A 16,237-nucleotide genomic window follows, 5' to 3' on the forward strand; every position below is an offset into this window, starting at 1 on the left:
ACTGGAGGAAGACACGGGTGTGTGTGTAGCAAGCGATGGGGGGATGTGTGGTGATGTGTGTGGAGGGAGAGCTACAGTGTGGGTTGCTGTGAGGAGAGACCAGTGGGGTGTGTGTGTATGTGTATGTGTTGAGAGAATGGGGTTTGAGTGAAAATGCAGAGTTGGGAGAATGAGGAGGGAGATTTGGGGGGGTGTGAAGGGAGAGAGAGATATGGTGTTTTTATGTGTGGAGTGATGGGTGTGTGACTGTGTATGTGTGTGTGTGTGTAGAGACTGGGGTATGTATGTGGAGGGAGACAGCTGTGTGAGTGCATGGGGCAAGACTGGCATGTAACTGTGGAGGCAGAGATGTGTGTGTGTGTGTGTGTGTGTGTCTCTAGACGTCAGGTGGGTAAAGAGAATGATGGGTGTGTGTGGGTGTGTATATGTGTGGAGGGAGAGATGCTGTTTGTGTCTGTGGGTGAGTGGGTGTGTGTATATGGAGAGATTGGTTGTCTGTTTGTTGAGACTGTGGTGTGTGTGTGCATACAGACTAGTGTGTGCATGTGTGTGGAGAGAAGGGAGCTGTGTGGAGGGAGAGACGTTTCTGTGTGTTTGTGTGTGTGTAGGGAGACAATGGGGTGTGGAGGGAGAGACGGGTGTTGGTGTGTGTGATTGTGAGGATATGGGTATGTGTCTTTGTGTGTGTGTATGGGTGTGTCGAGCCTGGGTTTGCTTGGGCGGGAGAGATGGGTGTGTGGTGTGTGTGTAGCGAGACTGTGTGTGTATGTGTTCGGAGGAGAGAAGGGGATAGTGGGGGTATGTGTGTAGAGATGGGGTTGTTGTGTAGAGATGGGGTTGTGTGGAGGGAATGATGGGAGTGTGGAGGGAGAGACAGGGGAGGTGTGGTGGTAAACTCTGTGTGTGTGTGTGTGTGTTTGTGTGTGTGTGTGTGGAGATACAGGGTTGTGGAGAGAGAGACGGGTGTGTGGCTGTGGAGAAAGGACAAGTTTGTATGTCTGTGTGTGCAGAGTTGGGGTTGGTGTGTTTGGAGAGACTGGGGTGTGCGAGTTTGTGTGAGTGTGCAATGACTGGGGTTGGCTGTGGACTTACAGACGTGGGTGTGGTTGTGTGGAAGACAGGTGTGCATGTCTATGTGTTAGTATGTGCAGGGAAACTGAGGTGTGTGTGTGTAGGAAGAGATGGATTTGTGTGTGTTTGTGTGGAGAGACTAGGGTGTGTGTGTGGAGAGAGAGCTTGGGGATTTGGAGGGAGAATCGGGGGAGTTGTAGGAGAGACAGGAAGATCTGGAGCGAGATTCAGAAGGGGTATGGAGGGGGTCAGGGGTGTGTGTGTTTTTGTGTGTGGAGTGATAAGTTAGACGTGTGTGTGTGTCTGTGTGTGTGTAGAGGGACTGGGGAGTGTGCGGATGCAGAGACAGGTGATGTGCATGTGTGTGTAGGGATGGGGGTGTCTGTGGTGGGAGAGAATTGCTTATGTATGTGTGAGAAGACTGGGGTGTGAGTGTGGAGTTAGAGATGGGGAGAGTGAGTGTATGTATGGAGAGACTGGTTTGTATGTGTGTTTGTTTCCACTTGTGGTGACACTGGGGTGTGTGTAGGGGGTGTGTGTGTGGAGAGATTGCATGTGTTTGGACGGAGAGATGTGTGTATGTGTGTGTGGAGGGAGAGTTGGAGGTTGTGGAGGGAGACACAGTGTAATGTGTCAGTGTGTGTGTGTGTGTGTGTGTGGAGAGTTGGATGTGTGTGTGTTTTAAGGGTGAGACAGGGTGCTTGTGTGGGTGGAGAGACTGCTTTGTGTGTGTGTATGGAGAAATGGGTGTGTGGGGGGAGAGAGATAGGTTTGTGTGTGTGAGTGTGTGTATAGAGATGGGAGTGTGTGTGGAGGGAGCAACAGGGGATGCGTGGAGGGAGAAACGGGGGAGCATGTTGAATGGGCAGGAATGGGGGAGACACGGGGGTTGTGAAAGAAGAGACATGCATGTGCATGTGTGTGTAGAGACTGGGCTGTGTGTGTATAAGTGTGTGTGGAGACGAGGGTGTGTGTGTATTTTTGTGCACATATGGAGATATGCAGTGTGTGTGGAGGGAGAGGTGTGTGTGTCTGTGTGTGTGTGTGTGTGTGTTGAGAGACAGAGGTGTGAATGTGCATGGGGAGATAGGGCTGTGTGTTTCTGGAGTGACAGTGTGTGTGTGGAGGGAGAGCCAGGGGTGTGTTTCTGGAGGGAGACTAGGGTGTGTTTGTGTGGAGGCAGAGATGGCTGTGTGTGTGTGTCTGCAGAGACTGCAGTGAGCTTGTGGGTGTCTGTGGCCACAGTGGTGTGTGGGTGCAGGTGGAAACAGGTGTATGTGTGTAGGCACGGGTTTGTGCCTGTATGTGTGTATGGTGGAGAGTCTGGGAGGGCTGCTGTGGAAAGAAGGACTGCGGTATGCATGGAGGGAGACAGCGGTTGTGTGTATGGAGAGAGTAGCGTGTGTGTGTGGAGGAAGAGATGATATTGTGTGTGTGTGTAGAGACAGGAGGTGTGTGGAGAGATAGACGTGTATGTGTGTGTGTGGAGACAGGGGTGTTTGTGTGCGGAGAGATTGGGGGTTGGTTGTGAAGGGAGAGGAGTGAGGATGGGGAACAAAAAATGGTGTGTGTTGGGGGCAGGTGGAAACAGTTGAGAGTAGGCGAAAGAGACTGGGGTGTTTAGGTGTGTGTGTGTGGAGGGAGAGACACGGTGTGGGTATGTGTGTTGGAGAGACTGGGGACTGTGTTTGTGGAGGCTTTGGTGCTTGTGTGGGTGTGGAGGGAGAGATGGGTGTATGTGTGTAGAGAAGGTGTGTGAGTAGAGAGAGAGACTGTGGAAGGTGTGTGTGTGTGTAGAGACCAGAGGGGTGTGGAGGGATACAGGGGTGTGTGTGCATGTGTGTGCACGTAGAGACATTGATGTGTGTGTGTGTGTGTGTGTGTGTGTGTGTAGAGATGGGTGTATGTGGGACTTGAGGGAGAGAAGAGGGTTTGGAGGGAGAGTAGGGGATGTGTGTGTGGAAGTAGAGAAGGGTTTGTAAGTGTGTGTGGAGAGACTAGGTTGTGCATGTTTGTGGAGAGACAGGAGGTATGTGGAGGGAGAGACGTTTGTGTGTCTATGGAGGGTGAAACGGGTGTGTGTGTAGGGAGAGATTGGGGTTGTGGAGCGAGACACGGGTGTGGGTGTTTGTGATTGTGGGCAAATGGGTGTGTGTGTGTGAATGGGTGTGTAGAGACTGGGTTGTGGGTGTGGAGGGAGAGAAAGGGATAGCGAGAGATAGATGTGTGTGTGTGTGTGTGTGTGGAGAGATGAAAGTGTTAGGGGGGCAGATCAGGGTGTGTGGAAGAATCTGTAGAAATGTGGTTGATTTGTGGAGGGAGAGCTGGGGGTCTGGAGGGAGAGATAGGTGTGTGTGTGTGTGTCTGTGAGTAGGGAGATATGGGTTTGTGTGTGAGTGTGTATGTAGAGATGGGAGTGTGTGTGGAAGGAGTAACAGGGGGAGCATATAGAGAGACTGGGCAGAATGGAGGGAGAAACAGGGATTGTGCAAGGACAGACGTGTGTGTGTGTACAGCCTGACATATAGGTGTGGAGGGAGAGATCGATTGAGTGTGTGGTGCAAGATATGGGAAGTGTGTGTGTGTGTGTGTGTGTGTAGCGAAAGATGCTGTGTGGGTCTGAGTGTGTGTGTGTGGAGAGAATAGTTTGTGCACTTGTGTGTGGAAATTAGGCTGTGTCTGTGTTTTTATGTAAGTGTGCAGATATGGGGTGTGTCTGTAGGGAGAGGTGTGTGTGCGTTTGCGTGTGTGTATGGATGGGGAGACAGGTTTGTGTGTGTCTGGAGTGACAGTGTGTGTGTGGAGGGAGAGCTGGGGTGTGTTTCTGGAGGGAAGCCTGGGGATGCTTGTGTGGAGTAAGAGATAGGGGTGTGTGTGTGTGTGTATGTGTGTAAACAGAGACACAGGAGGTGTAAGGAGAGAGGGAGGGGTGTCTGTGGGTGCGTGTGTAGAGAGAGGGAAATATCTGTGTTTGGAGAGATTGGGGTGTTGTATTGAAGGTAGTGGCAGGGAGATGTGGAGGGAGACATGGGTGTGTTTTTGGGGGGGGTGTGAGTGATGGTGGAGAGAAAGAGACTGCAGTGTTTGGGTGTGTGTGTGTGTGTGTGCTGAGGTAGGGACTGGGGTTTATGTTTGTGTAGACTGGGGTGCTTATGAGGGTGTGAAGGTAGAGAAGGTAGTATGTGTGTATAGGGGGGATGTAAGTGGAGGGAGAGACCGTCGAAAGTGTGTGTGTGTGTGTCTGTCTCTGTGTGTGTGTCTGTAGAGCCCAGAGTGGTGTGGAGGGATAGACAGGGATGTGTGTGTGGGTGTGTGCACGTGGAGACATTGATTTGTGTGTGTGTTGAGAGACTGGTGTATCTGTATGTTTCAGGCAATGAGAATGTGGGTGTGTCCGGAAAGAAATCACTGTGTGTCTGTGTGTGTGTGTGTGTGTGTGTGTGTGTGTATGTGAGAGTGTGTGTGTGTGTGTGTGTGGAGAGACTGGAGAATGTGGGAGCTGAGGGAGAGAAGAGGGTTTATAGGGACAGTAGGGGATGTGTGTGTGTGTGTAGACACTAGGTTGTGCCTGCTTGTGGAGAGATGGGACATGTGAGGAGGGAGAGACATTTCTCTGTGCGTGTATGGAAGGTGAAACGGATGTGTGAGGGTGTTTGTCTGTTTGTGTGTGTATCTGTGTGTTGAGGAACACAAAGAGATGTGCATGCCGAGGGGTAGACTGATGTGTGTGTGTGTGTGTGTGTGTGTGTGTGTGCGTGTGTGTACATGGATGGGTTTGTGTGTGGTGGGAGACAAGAGTGTGTGTGTGTGAGAACACTGAGGTTTGAGTGTGGAGTTAGAGATGGAGGTATGGGTGTATGTGTAGAGACAGATGTGTGTGTGCATGTGTGTGGAGAGACTGGGCTCAGTGTTTGCACTTGTGGGGAGACTGGCATGTGTGTGGGGTGGTGTGTGTGCAGAGATTGGGGTGTGTTGGGAGGGTCAAATATGTGTGTGTGTGGAGGTAGAGACATGGTTGTGTGGGGTGTGTGTGTACAGATGGGGTCATTGTGTGTTTAGGGAGAGATGGAAGTATAGGAGTGGAGGGAGAGACGGTGTTTGTGATGGTGTGTGAGTGGAGAGTTGGATGTTTGTGGGTTTTAAGGGTGGGTCGGGGGTGTTTGTGTGGACGAAGAGACTGCTTTGTCTATCTGTGTGTACAGGGAGATATGGGTGTGTGAGGGGGCAGTGACAGTGTGAGTGGTGGGGTAGAGACAGCTATGTGTGTGTGGAGGGAGAGATGAGTTTGTGTGTGTGAGTGTGTGTGTAGACATGGGAGTGTGTGTGGTAGGAGAAAAGGGGAACATGTACAGAGAGTGCTGGAGGGACAAATGGGGGTTGCGGAAGGAGAGATGTGTGTGTGTGTGTGTGTGTGTGTGTGTGTGTGTGTGTGTGTGTGTATGTAGAGATAAGGGGGTGTGGAGGGAGAGACAGGTGTATGTTTGTAGAGATGGGGGTGTGTGTGGAGGGAGAGATAGGCATGTGTGTGTATTTGTGTGTGTGTACTGGAGACATGAGGTTGTGGAAAGTGAGGTGTTGTTGTGGGGAGGGTCTGTGTAGAGATGGGTTTGTTGTGTTTGAACGGACATACAAAGAGAGTATGGGTGAGACACAGGTGTGTGTTTGCATGGAGGGAGAGATGGGTTTGTGTGTGTGTGTTTGTGTAAGACTGGTGTGTGGGTGTGGAGGGAGAGATGGAAGGAGTCCGGCGGTGTGTGTTGGAAGAAAAGATACGGTGTGGGTCTGTGCATCTTTATGTGTGCTGGAGACCTGGGGGTGTAGTTGTACACACATGGAGAGACGGTGGTGTGTGTAGAGAGACAGGGGTATGACTGTGGTTGGAGAAACAGTGGTGTGGAAGGCGAGACGGGTGTGAGTTTATGTGTTTGTGTGAGGAGAGACTGGGGGGTCAGTGTGCAGGGGGAGAGGGGCGGAATGTGTACAGAGAGAATGTGGAAGGTGTGGCGGGAGAATCCGACTTGTGTGTGTGTGCAAAGTGTGTCAGTGTGGAGGGCGAGACAGCGAAGTGTAAAGGGAGAGACACGTGTGTGTGTTTCTGTGGAGGGGAAGTCGGGGTTGTGCGTGTGTGCGTGTGTGTGTAGAGAATGGGCTCTGTGTTTCTGGAGACTACATTGTGTGTGTGTTTTCATGTGCATGTGGAGAGATGGGGTGTGTGTGTTTAGGAGTGATGGTGGTGTGTGTATGCAGGGAGAGCCAGGGGTGTGTTTCTGGAAGGAGTGCTGAGGGTGTCTGTGTGGACTGACATATGGGTATGGGTGTGTGTGTGTGTTTGTGTGTGTGTGTGAGTGTGTGCATATCTTTGTGCGGAAAACTGGTTGTTAGTGTCTCTTTATCTGTGCACCCATGGAGAGACTGGGGTGCATATGGGTGTGTGTGGAGAAAGGGGTGTGTGGGTGCAGGTAGAAACAGGTTTATTTGTGTAGAGTTGGGAGTGTGTGTGTGGATGGAGAGACAGATGACTGTGCATGTATGGGTGTTGGCGGAGAGACTGGAGGATTGGTTGTGGAGGGAAGGATGCGGTGTGTGTGTGTGTGTGTTCAGAGAGACAACGGTTTGCATGTGGAGGGAGAGATGGGTGTTTGTGTGTATGTGGAGAATCCGACTTGTGTGTGTGTGCAAAGTGTTGTGTCCGGTTGGAGCAAGAGACAGGGAAATGTAAAGGGAGAGACACGTGTGTGAGTGTGTTTGTGTGTAGACAGAAACACAGGAGGTGTATGGAGAGAAGGAGGGGTGCCTGTGGGTGCGTGTGTAGAGACAAGGAAATATCTGTGTTTGGAGAAACTGGGGTGTTGTAGTGAAGGTAGGGGCAGGGAGATGGGGAGGGAGACATGGGTGTGTTTTTGGGGGGTGTGTGAGAGACGGTGGAGAAAAGAGACTGCAGTGTTTGGGTACGTGTGTGTGTGTGCTGAGGGAGGGACTGGGGTTTATGTTTGTGTAGACTGGGGTGCTTATGTGGGTGTGGAGGTAGAGAAGGGAGTATGTGTGTACAGGGGGGATGTTAGTGGACGGAGAGCCCGCCGAAAATGTGTGTGTGTGTGTGTGTGTGTGTGTGTGTAGAGCCCAGAGTGGTGTGGAGGGATAGACAGGGGTGTGTGTGTGGGTGTGTGCATGTGGAGACATTGATTTGTGTGTGTGTTGAGAGTATGTGGTACCTGTATGTTTCAGGCAATGAGAAAGTGGATGTGGCTAGAAAGAAATCACTGTGTGTCTGTGTGTATGTGTGTGTGTGTATGTGTGTGTGTGTATGTGTGTGTGTGTGTATGGGAGTGTGTGTGTGTGAGTGTGTGTGTAGAGATTGGAGAATGTGGGAGCTGAGGGAGAGAAGAGGGTTTTTGGGGACAGTAGGGGATGTGTGTGTGTGTGTAGACACTAGGTTGTGCCTGCTTTTGGAGAGATGGGACGTGTGTGGAGGGAGAGACATTTCTCTGTGCATGTATGGAAGGTGAAACAGATGTGTGAGTGTGTGTGTCTGTTTGTGTGTGTGTCTGTATGAGTGTTGAGGAACACAAAGAGATGTGCATGCCAAGGGTTAGACTGGTGTGTGTGTGTGCGTGTGTGTACATGGATGGGTTTGTATGTGGTGGGAGACAAGAGTGTGTGTGTGTGAGCACACTGAGGTTTGAGTGTGGAGTTAGAGATGGAGGTATGGGTGTATGTGTAGAGACAGATGTGTGTGTGCATGTGTGTGGAGAGACTGGGCTCTGTGTTTGCACTTGTGGAGAGACTGTCATGTGTGTGGGGGTGTGTGTGTGGAGAGACTGCGGTGTCTTGGGAGGGTCAAATGTCTGTCTGTGTGTGTGGAGGTAGAGACATAGTTGTGTGGGGTGTGTGTGTACAGATGGGGTTACTGTGTGTTTAGGGAGAGATGGAGAGACGGTGTGTGTGATGGTGTGTGTGTGGAGACTTGGATGTGTGGGGGTTTTAAGGGTGGGTCGGGGTGTTTGTGTGGAGGCAGTGACTGCTTTGTCTATCTGTGTGTACAGGGAGACATGGGTGTGTGGGGGGGGAGAGACAGGGTGAGTGGTGGGGGAGAGAGAGCTATGTGTGTGTGGAGGGACAGATGAGTTTGTGTGTGTGAGTGTGTGTGTGGAGATGGGAGTGTGTGTGGTAGGAGAAAAGGAGAACATGTACAGAGAGTGCTGGAGGGACAAATGGGGGTTGTGGATGGAGAGATGTGTGTGTGTGTGTGTGTGTGTGTGTGTGTATGTAGAGATAAGGGGGTGTGGAGGGAGAGACAGGTGAATTTGTGTAGAGACGGGGGTGTGTGTGGAGGGAGAGATAGGCATGTGTGTGTATTTGTGTGTGTGTACTGGAGAGATGAGGTTGTGGAAAATGAGATGGTGTTGTGGGGGTGGTCTGTGTAGAAATGGGCTTATTGTGATTGAACGGACATACAAGGAAAGTATGGGTGAGACACAGGTGTGTGTTTGCATTGAGGGAGAGACGGGTTTGTGTGTGTTTGTTTGTGTAAGACTGGTGTGTGGGTGTGGAGAGAGAGATGGAAGAAGTCCGGTGGTGTGTGTTGGAAGAAAAGATACGGTGTGGGACTGTGCGTCCGAATGTGTGCTGGAGACATGAGGGTGTAGGTGTACACACATGGAGAGACGGGGGTGTGTGTAGAGAGACTGGGGTATGACTGTGGTTGGAGCAACTGTGGTGTGGAAGGCGTGACGTGTGTGAGTTTATGTGTCTGTGTGAGGAGAGATTGGGGGGTCAATGTGCAGGGGGAGAGAGGAGGAATGTGTAGGGAGAGAATGAGGAGGGTGTGGAGGGAGAATCTGACTTGTGTGTGTGTGCAAAGTGTTGTGTCGGGGTGGAGCAAGAGACAGGGAAGTGTAAAGGAGAGACACGTGTGTGTGTGTTTCTGGGGAGGGGAAGTCCGGGTTGTGCGTGTGTGCGTGTGTGTGTAGACATTGGGCTGTGTGTTTGTGGAGACTACGTTGTGTGTGTGATTTCGTGTGCATGTGGAGAGAAGGGGTGTGTGTGTTTGTGGAGTGATGGTGGTGTGTGTATGCAGGGAGAGCCAGGGGTGTGTTTCTGGAAGGAGTGCTAAGGGTGTCTGTGTGGACTAACACATGGCTATGGGTGTGTGTGTGTGTTTTTGCGTGTGTGTGTGTTTGTGTGTGTGTGTGAGTGTGTGCGCCTTTTTGTGCGGAGAACTGGTTGTTAGTGTCTCTTTGTGTTCACCCATGGAGAGACTGGGGTGCATATGGGTGTGTGTGTAGAAAGGGGTGTGTGGGTGCAGGTAAAAACAGGTGTATTTGTGTAGAGATGGGAGTGTGTGTGTGGACGGAGAGACAGATGACTGTGTATGTATGGGTGTTGGCGGAGAGACTGGGGGATTGGTTGTGGAGGGAAGGATGGGGTGTGTGTGTGTGTGTTCAGAGAGACAAGGGTCTGCATGTGGAGGGAGAGATGGGTGTTTGTGTGTATGTGGAGAGACGGGAGATGTGTGGAGAGAGGGGGATTGTAGGTGTGTTTGTTTGTGGAGAAACAGGAAGTGAGTGGAGGGAGAGACAGGGGTGTCTCTGAGTGTATGTGGAGAGAATGGGTTGTGGTTGTGGAGAGCTGAGGTATGTGGAGCAAGCGATGGGTGTGTGTTGGGGAGCAGGGGTGGAGAGATGGGGAGGTAGAGAAAGAGACTGAGGTGTTTGGGGGGGTGTGTGTTTCTGTGTGTGTATGTGTGTGTGTGTGGAGGGAGAGACATGGTGTGGCTCTTTGTGAGTATGTGTGTTAGAGAGACTGGCGTTCGTGTGTGTGTGTATGTGTAGAGAGACTGGGGAGTATGGGGATTCAGAGACAGGTGTTTGTGTGTATGTGTGTGTGTAGGGATGGGGTGTCTGTGGAGGAAGAGAAGTGTGTTTCTGTGTGTGTGTATACGAGCACAAAAGGGTGTGAGTGTGGAATTAGAGAGCGTGAGTGTGTGTGAGTGTGTGTGAGTGTGGAAGGAGAGACCGGGGGTTGTGAAAGGAGAGTTAGCAGGTGTATATGGAGAGACAAGGGTGTTAGTGTGGATGGAGACAGGGGTGTAAGTCTGGGGAGAGACTGGAGTTTAAATGTGGAAGAAATAATGAGTGTGTGTGTTTGTAGGGAGAGATAGGTTGTTTGTAGGGAGGTACGGGTGTGTGTGTGGAGAGAGTAGGGTGTGTATCGAGAGATGGAGGGACTGGAGGAAGACACGGGTGTGTGTGTAGCAAGCAATGGGGGGATGTGTGGGGATGTGTGGTGATGTGTGTGGAGGGAGAGCTACAGTGTGGGTTGCTGTGAGGAGAGACCAGTGGGGTGTGTGTGTATGTGTATGTGTTGAGAGAATGGGGTTTGAGTGAAAATGCAGAGTTGGGAGAATGAGGAGGGAGATTTGGGGGGGTGTGAAGGGAGAGAGAGATATGGTGTTTTTATGTGTGGAGTGATGGGTGTGTGAGTGTGTATGTGTGTGTGTGTAGAGACTGGGGTATGTATGTGGAGGGAGACAGCTGTGTGAGTGCATGGGGCAAGACTGGCATGTAACTGTGGAGGCAGAGATGTGTGTGTGTGTGTGTGTGTCTCTCTAGACGTCAGGTGGGTAAAGAGAATGATGGGTGTGTGTGGGTGTGTATATGTGTAGAGGGAGAGATGCTGTTTGTGTCTGTGGGTGTGTGTGTGTGTGTGTATATGGAGAGATTGGTTGTCTGTTTGTTGAGACTGTGGTGTGTGTGTGTGTGTGTGTGTGTGCATACAGAATAGTGTGTGCATGTGTGTGGAGAGAAGGGAGCTCTGTGGAGGGAGAGACGTTTCTGTGTGTTTGTGTGTGTGTAGGGAGACAATGGGGTGTGGAGGGAGAGATGGGTGTTGGTGTCTGTGATTGTGAGGATATGGATATGTGTCTTTGTGTGTGTGTATGGGTGTGTCGAGCTTGGGTTTCCTTGGGCGGGAGAGATGGGTGTGTGGTGTGTGTGTAGCGAGACTGTGTGTGTATGTGTTCGGAGGAGAGAAGGGGTGAGTGGGGGTATGTGTGTAGAGATGGGGTTGTTGTGTAGAGATGGGGTTGTGTGGAGGGAATGATGGGAGTGTGGAGGGAGAGACAGGGGAGGTGTGGTGGAAAACTCTGTGTGTGTGTGTGTGTGTGTGTGTGTGGAGATACAGGGTTGTGGAGAGAGAGACGGGTGTGTGGCTGTGGAGAAAGGACAAGTTTGTATGTCTGTGTGTGCAGAGTTGGGGTTGGTGTGTTTGGAGAGACTGGGGTGTGCGAGTTTGTGTGGGTGTGCAATGACTGGGGTTGGCTGTGGACTTACAGACGTGGGTGTGGTTGTGTGGAAGACAGGTGTGCCTGCCTATGTGTTAGTATGTGCAGGGAAACTGAGGTGTGTGTGTGTAGGAAGAGATGGATTTGTGTGTGTTTGTGTGGAGAGACTAGGGTGTGTGTGTGGAGAGAGAGCTTGGGGATTTGGAGGGAGAATCGGGGGAGTTGTAGGAGAGACAGGAAGATCTGGAGCGAGATTCAGAAGGGGTATGGAGGGAGTCAGGGGTGTGTGTGTTTTTGTGTGTGGAGTGATAAGTTAGACGTGTGTGTGTGTCTGTGTGTGTGTAGAGGGATTGGGGAGTGTGCGGATGCAGAGACAGGTGATGTGCATGTGTGTGTAGGGATGGGGGTGTCTGTGGTGGGAGAGAATTGTTTATGTATGTGTGAGAAGACTGGGGTGTGAGTGTGGAGTTAGAGATGGGGAGAGTGAGTGTATGTATGGAGAGACTGGTGTGTATGTGTGTTTGTTTCCACTTGTGGTGACACTGGGGTGTGTGTAGGGTGTGTGTGTGTGGAGAGATTGCATGTGTTTGGATGGAGAGATGTGTGTATGTGTGTGTGGAGGGAGAGTTGGAGGTTGTGGAGGGACAGACAGTGTAATGTGTCAGTGTGTGTGTGTGTGTGTGTGTGTGTGTGTGTGGAGAGTTGGATGTGGGTGTGTTTTAAGGGTGAGACAGGGTGCTTGTGTGGGTGGAGAGACTGCTTTGTGTGTGTGTATGGAGAAATGGGTGTGTGGGGGGAGAGAGATAGGTTTGCGTGTGTGAGTGTGTGTATAGCGATGGGAGTGTGTGTGGAGGGAGCAACAGGGGATGTGTGGAGGGAGAAACGGGGGAGCATGTTGAATGGGCAGGAATGGGGGAGACACGGGGGTTGTGAAAGAAGAGACGTGCATGTGCATGTCTGTGTAGAGACCGGGCTGTGTGTGTATAAGTGTGTGTGGAGACGAGGGAGTGTGTCGATTTTTGTGCACATATGGAGAGATGCAGTGTGTGTGGAGGGAGAGGTATGTGTGTGTGTGTGTGTGTGTGTGTTGAGATACAGAGGTGTGAATGTGCATGGGGAGATAGGGCTGTGTGTTTCTGGAGTGACAGTGTGTGTGTGGAGGGAGAGCCAGGGGTGTGTTTCTGGAGGGAGACTAGGGTGTGTTTGTGTGGAGGCAGAGATGGCTGTGTGTGTGTGTCTGCAGAGACTGCAGTGAGCGTGTGGGTGTGTGTGGCCACAGTGGTGTGTGGGTGCAGGTGGAAACAGGCGTATGTGTGTAGGCACGGGTTTGTGCCTGTATGTGTGTATGGTGGAGAGTCTGGGAGGGCTGCTGTGGAAAGAAGGACTGCGGTATGCATGGAGGGAGACAGCGGTTGTGTGTATGGAGAGAGTAGCGTGTGTGTGTGGAGGAAGAGATGATATTGTGTGTGTAGAGACAGGAGGTGTGTGGAGAGATAGACGTGTGTGTGTGTGTGTGTGTGTGTGTGTGGAGACGGGGGTGTTTGTGTGCAGAGAGATTGGGGGTTGGTTGTGGAGGGAGAGGAGTGAGGATGGGGAACAAAAAAGGGTGTGTGTTGGGGGCAGGTGGAAACAGTTGAGAGTAGGCGAAAGAGACTGGGGTGTTTAGGTGTGTGTGTGTGGAGGGAGAGACACGGTGTGGGTATGTGTGTTGGAGAGACTGGGGACTGTGTTTGTGGAGGCTGTGGTGCTTGTGTGGTGTGGAGGGAGAAACGGGTGTATGTGAGTAGAGAAGATGTGTGGAGTACAGAGAGAGACTTTGGAAGGTGTGTGTGTGTGTAGAGACCAGAGGGGTGTGGAGGGATACAGGGGTGTGTGTGCATGTGTGTGCACATAGAGACATTGATGTGTGTGTGTGTGTTAAGAGACTGGGGTGTATGTTTCAGGCAATGTGTCTGTGTGTGTGTGTGTGTGTGTGTGTGTGTAGAGATGGGTGTATGTGGGACTTGAGGGAGAGAAGAGGGTTTGGAGGGAGAGTAGGGGATGTGTGTGTGGAAGTAGAGAAGGGTTTGTAAGTGTGTGTGGAGAGACTAGGTTGGGCATGTTTGTGGAGAGACAGGAGGTATGTGGAGGGAGAGACGTTTGTGTGTCTATGGAGGGTGAAACGGGTGTGTGTGTAGGGAGAGATTGGGGTTGTGGAGGGAGACACGGGTGTGGGTGTTTGTGATTGTGGGCAATTGGGTGTGTGTGTGTGAATGGGTGTGTAGAGACTGGGTTGTGGGTGTGGAGGGAGAGAAAGGGATAGCGAGAGATAGATGTGTGTGTGTGTGTGTGTGTGGAGAGATGAAAGTGTTAGGGGGGCAGATCAGGGTGTGTGGAAGAATCTGTAGAAATGTGGTTTATTTGTGGAGGGAGAGATGGGGGTCTGGAGGGAGAGATAGGTGTGTGTGTGTGTGTGTGTGTCTGAGTAGGGAAATATGGGTTTGTGTGTGAGTGAGTATGTAGAGATGGGAGTGTGTGTGGAAGGAGCAACAGGGGGAGCATATATAGAGACTGGGCAGGATGGAGGGAGAAACAGGGATTGTGCAAGGACAGACATGTGTATGAGTGTACAGCCTGACATATAGGTGTGGAGGGAGAGATCGGTTGAGTGTGTGGTGCAAGATACCGGAAGTGTGTGTGTGTGTGTGTGTGTGTGTGTGTGTGAAGCGAGAGATGCCGTGTGGGTCTGAGTGTGTGTGTGTGGTGAGAATGGTTTGTGTGCTTGTGTGTGGAAACTAGGCTGTGTCTGTGTTTTTATGTAAGTGTGCAGATATGGGGTGTGTGTGTAGGGAGAGGTGTGTGTGCGTTTGCCTGTGTGTATGGATGGGGAGACAGGTTTGTGTGTGTCTGGAGTGACAGTGTGTGTGTGGAGGGAAAGCTGGGGTGTGTTTCTGGAGGGAGGCCTGGGGATGTTTGTGTGGAGGGAGAGATAGCGGTGTGTGTGTGTGGGTGCATGTGTGTGTATGTGTGTATACAGAAACACAGGACGTGTATGGAGAGAGGGAGGGGTGTCTGTGGGTGCGTGTGTAGAGACAGGGAAATATCTGAGTTTGGAGACATTGGGGTGTGGTAGTGAAGGTAGTGGCAGGGAGATGTGGAGGGAGACATGGGTGTGTTTTGGGGGAGTGTGCGAGATATGGTGGGGAGAAAGAGAATGCAGTGTTTGGGTGTGTGTGTGTGTGTGCTGAGGGAGGGACTGTGGTTTATCTTTTTGTAGACTGGGGTGCTTATGTGGGTGTGGAGGTAGAGAAGGGAGTATGTGTGTACAGAGGGGGGTGTAAGTGGAGGGAGAGACCGTCGAAAGTGTGTGTGTGTCTGTGTGTGTGTGTGTGTGTGTGTGTGTGTGTGTGTGTGTAGAGCCCAGAGTGGTGTGGAGGGATAGACAGGGGTGTGTGTGCGGGTGTGTGCACATGGAGACATTGATTTGTGTGTTGAGAGACTGGTGTATCTGTATGTTTCAGGCAATGAGAATGTGGGTGTGGCCGAAAAGAAATCACTTTTTGTCTGTGTGTCTGTGTGTGTGTGTGTGTGTGTGTGTGTGTAGAGAATGGAGAATGTGGGACCTGAGGGAGAGAAGAGGGTTTATAGGGACAGTAGGGGATGTGTGTGTGTGTGTATACACTAGGTTGTGCCTGCTTGTGGAGAGATGGGACGTGTGTGGAGGGAGAGACAATTCTCTGTGCATGTATAGAAGGTGAAACGGATGTGTGAGTGTGTGTGTATCTGTTTGTGTGTGTGTCTGTGTGAGTGCTGAGGAACAGAAAGAGATGTGCATGCTGAGGGTTAGACTGGTGTGTGTGTGTGTGTGCGTGTGTGTACATGGATGGGTTTGTGTGTGGTGGGAGACAAGAGTGTGTGTGTGTGTGCACACTGAGGTTTGAGTGTGGAGTTAGAGATGGAGGTATGGGTGTATGTGTGGAGAGACAGATGTCTGTGTGCGTGTGTGTGGAGAGACAGGGCTCTGTGTTTGCACTTGTGGAGAGACTGTCATGTGTGTGGGGGTGTGTGTGTGGAGAGATTGGGGTGTGTTCGGAGGGTCAAATGTGTGTCTGTGTGTGTGGAGGTAGAGACATGGTTGTGTGGGGTGTGTGTGTACAGATGGGGTCATTGTGTGTTTAGGGAGAGACGGAAATATAGGTGTGGAGGGAGAGACGGTGTGTGTGATGGTGTGTGTGTGGAGAGTTGGATGTGTGTGGGTTTTAAGGGTGGGTTGGGGGTGTTTGTGTGGAGAGACTGCATTGTCTGTGTGTACAGGGAGACATGGGTGTGTTGGGGGGGAGAGACAGGGTGAGTGGTGGGGGAGAGACAGCTATGTGTGTGTGGAGGGACAGATGAGTTTGTGTGTGTGAGTGTGTGTGTAGAGATGGGAGTGTGTGTGGTAGGAGAAAAGGGGAACATGTACAGAGAGTGCTGGAGGGACAAATGGGGGTTGTGGAAGGAGAGATGTGTGTATGTGTGTGTGTGTGTGTGTATGTAGAGATAAGGGGGTGTGGAGGGAGAGACAGGTGTATGTGTGTAGAGACGGGGGTGTGTGTGGAGGGAGAGATAGGCATGTGTGTGTATTTGTGTGTGTGTACTGAAGAGATGTGGTTGTGGAAAGTGAGATGGTGCTGTGTGGGGGGGTCTGTGTAGAGATGGGCTTGTTGTGTTTGAACGGACATACAAGGAGAGTATGGGTGAGACACAGGTGTGTGTTTGCATGGAGGGAGAGATGGGTTTGTGTGCGTGTGTGTGTTTGTGTAAGACTGGTGTGTGGGTGTGGAGGGAGAGATGGACGGAGTCCGGTGGTGTGTGTTGGAAGAAAAGATACGGTGTGGGTCTGTGCATCCGAATGTGTGCTGGCGA

This window comes from Balaenoptera physalus, assembly GCF_965194825.1.
Source record: "Balaenoptera physalus genome assembly, chromosome: 9".
In the NCBI taxonomy this organism is placed as follows: Eukaryota; Metazoa; Chordata; class Mammalia; order Artiodactyla; family Balaenopteridae; genus Balaenoptera; species Balaenoptera physalus.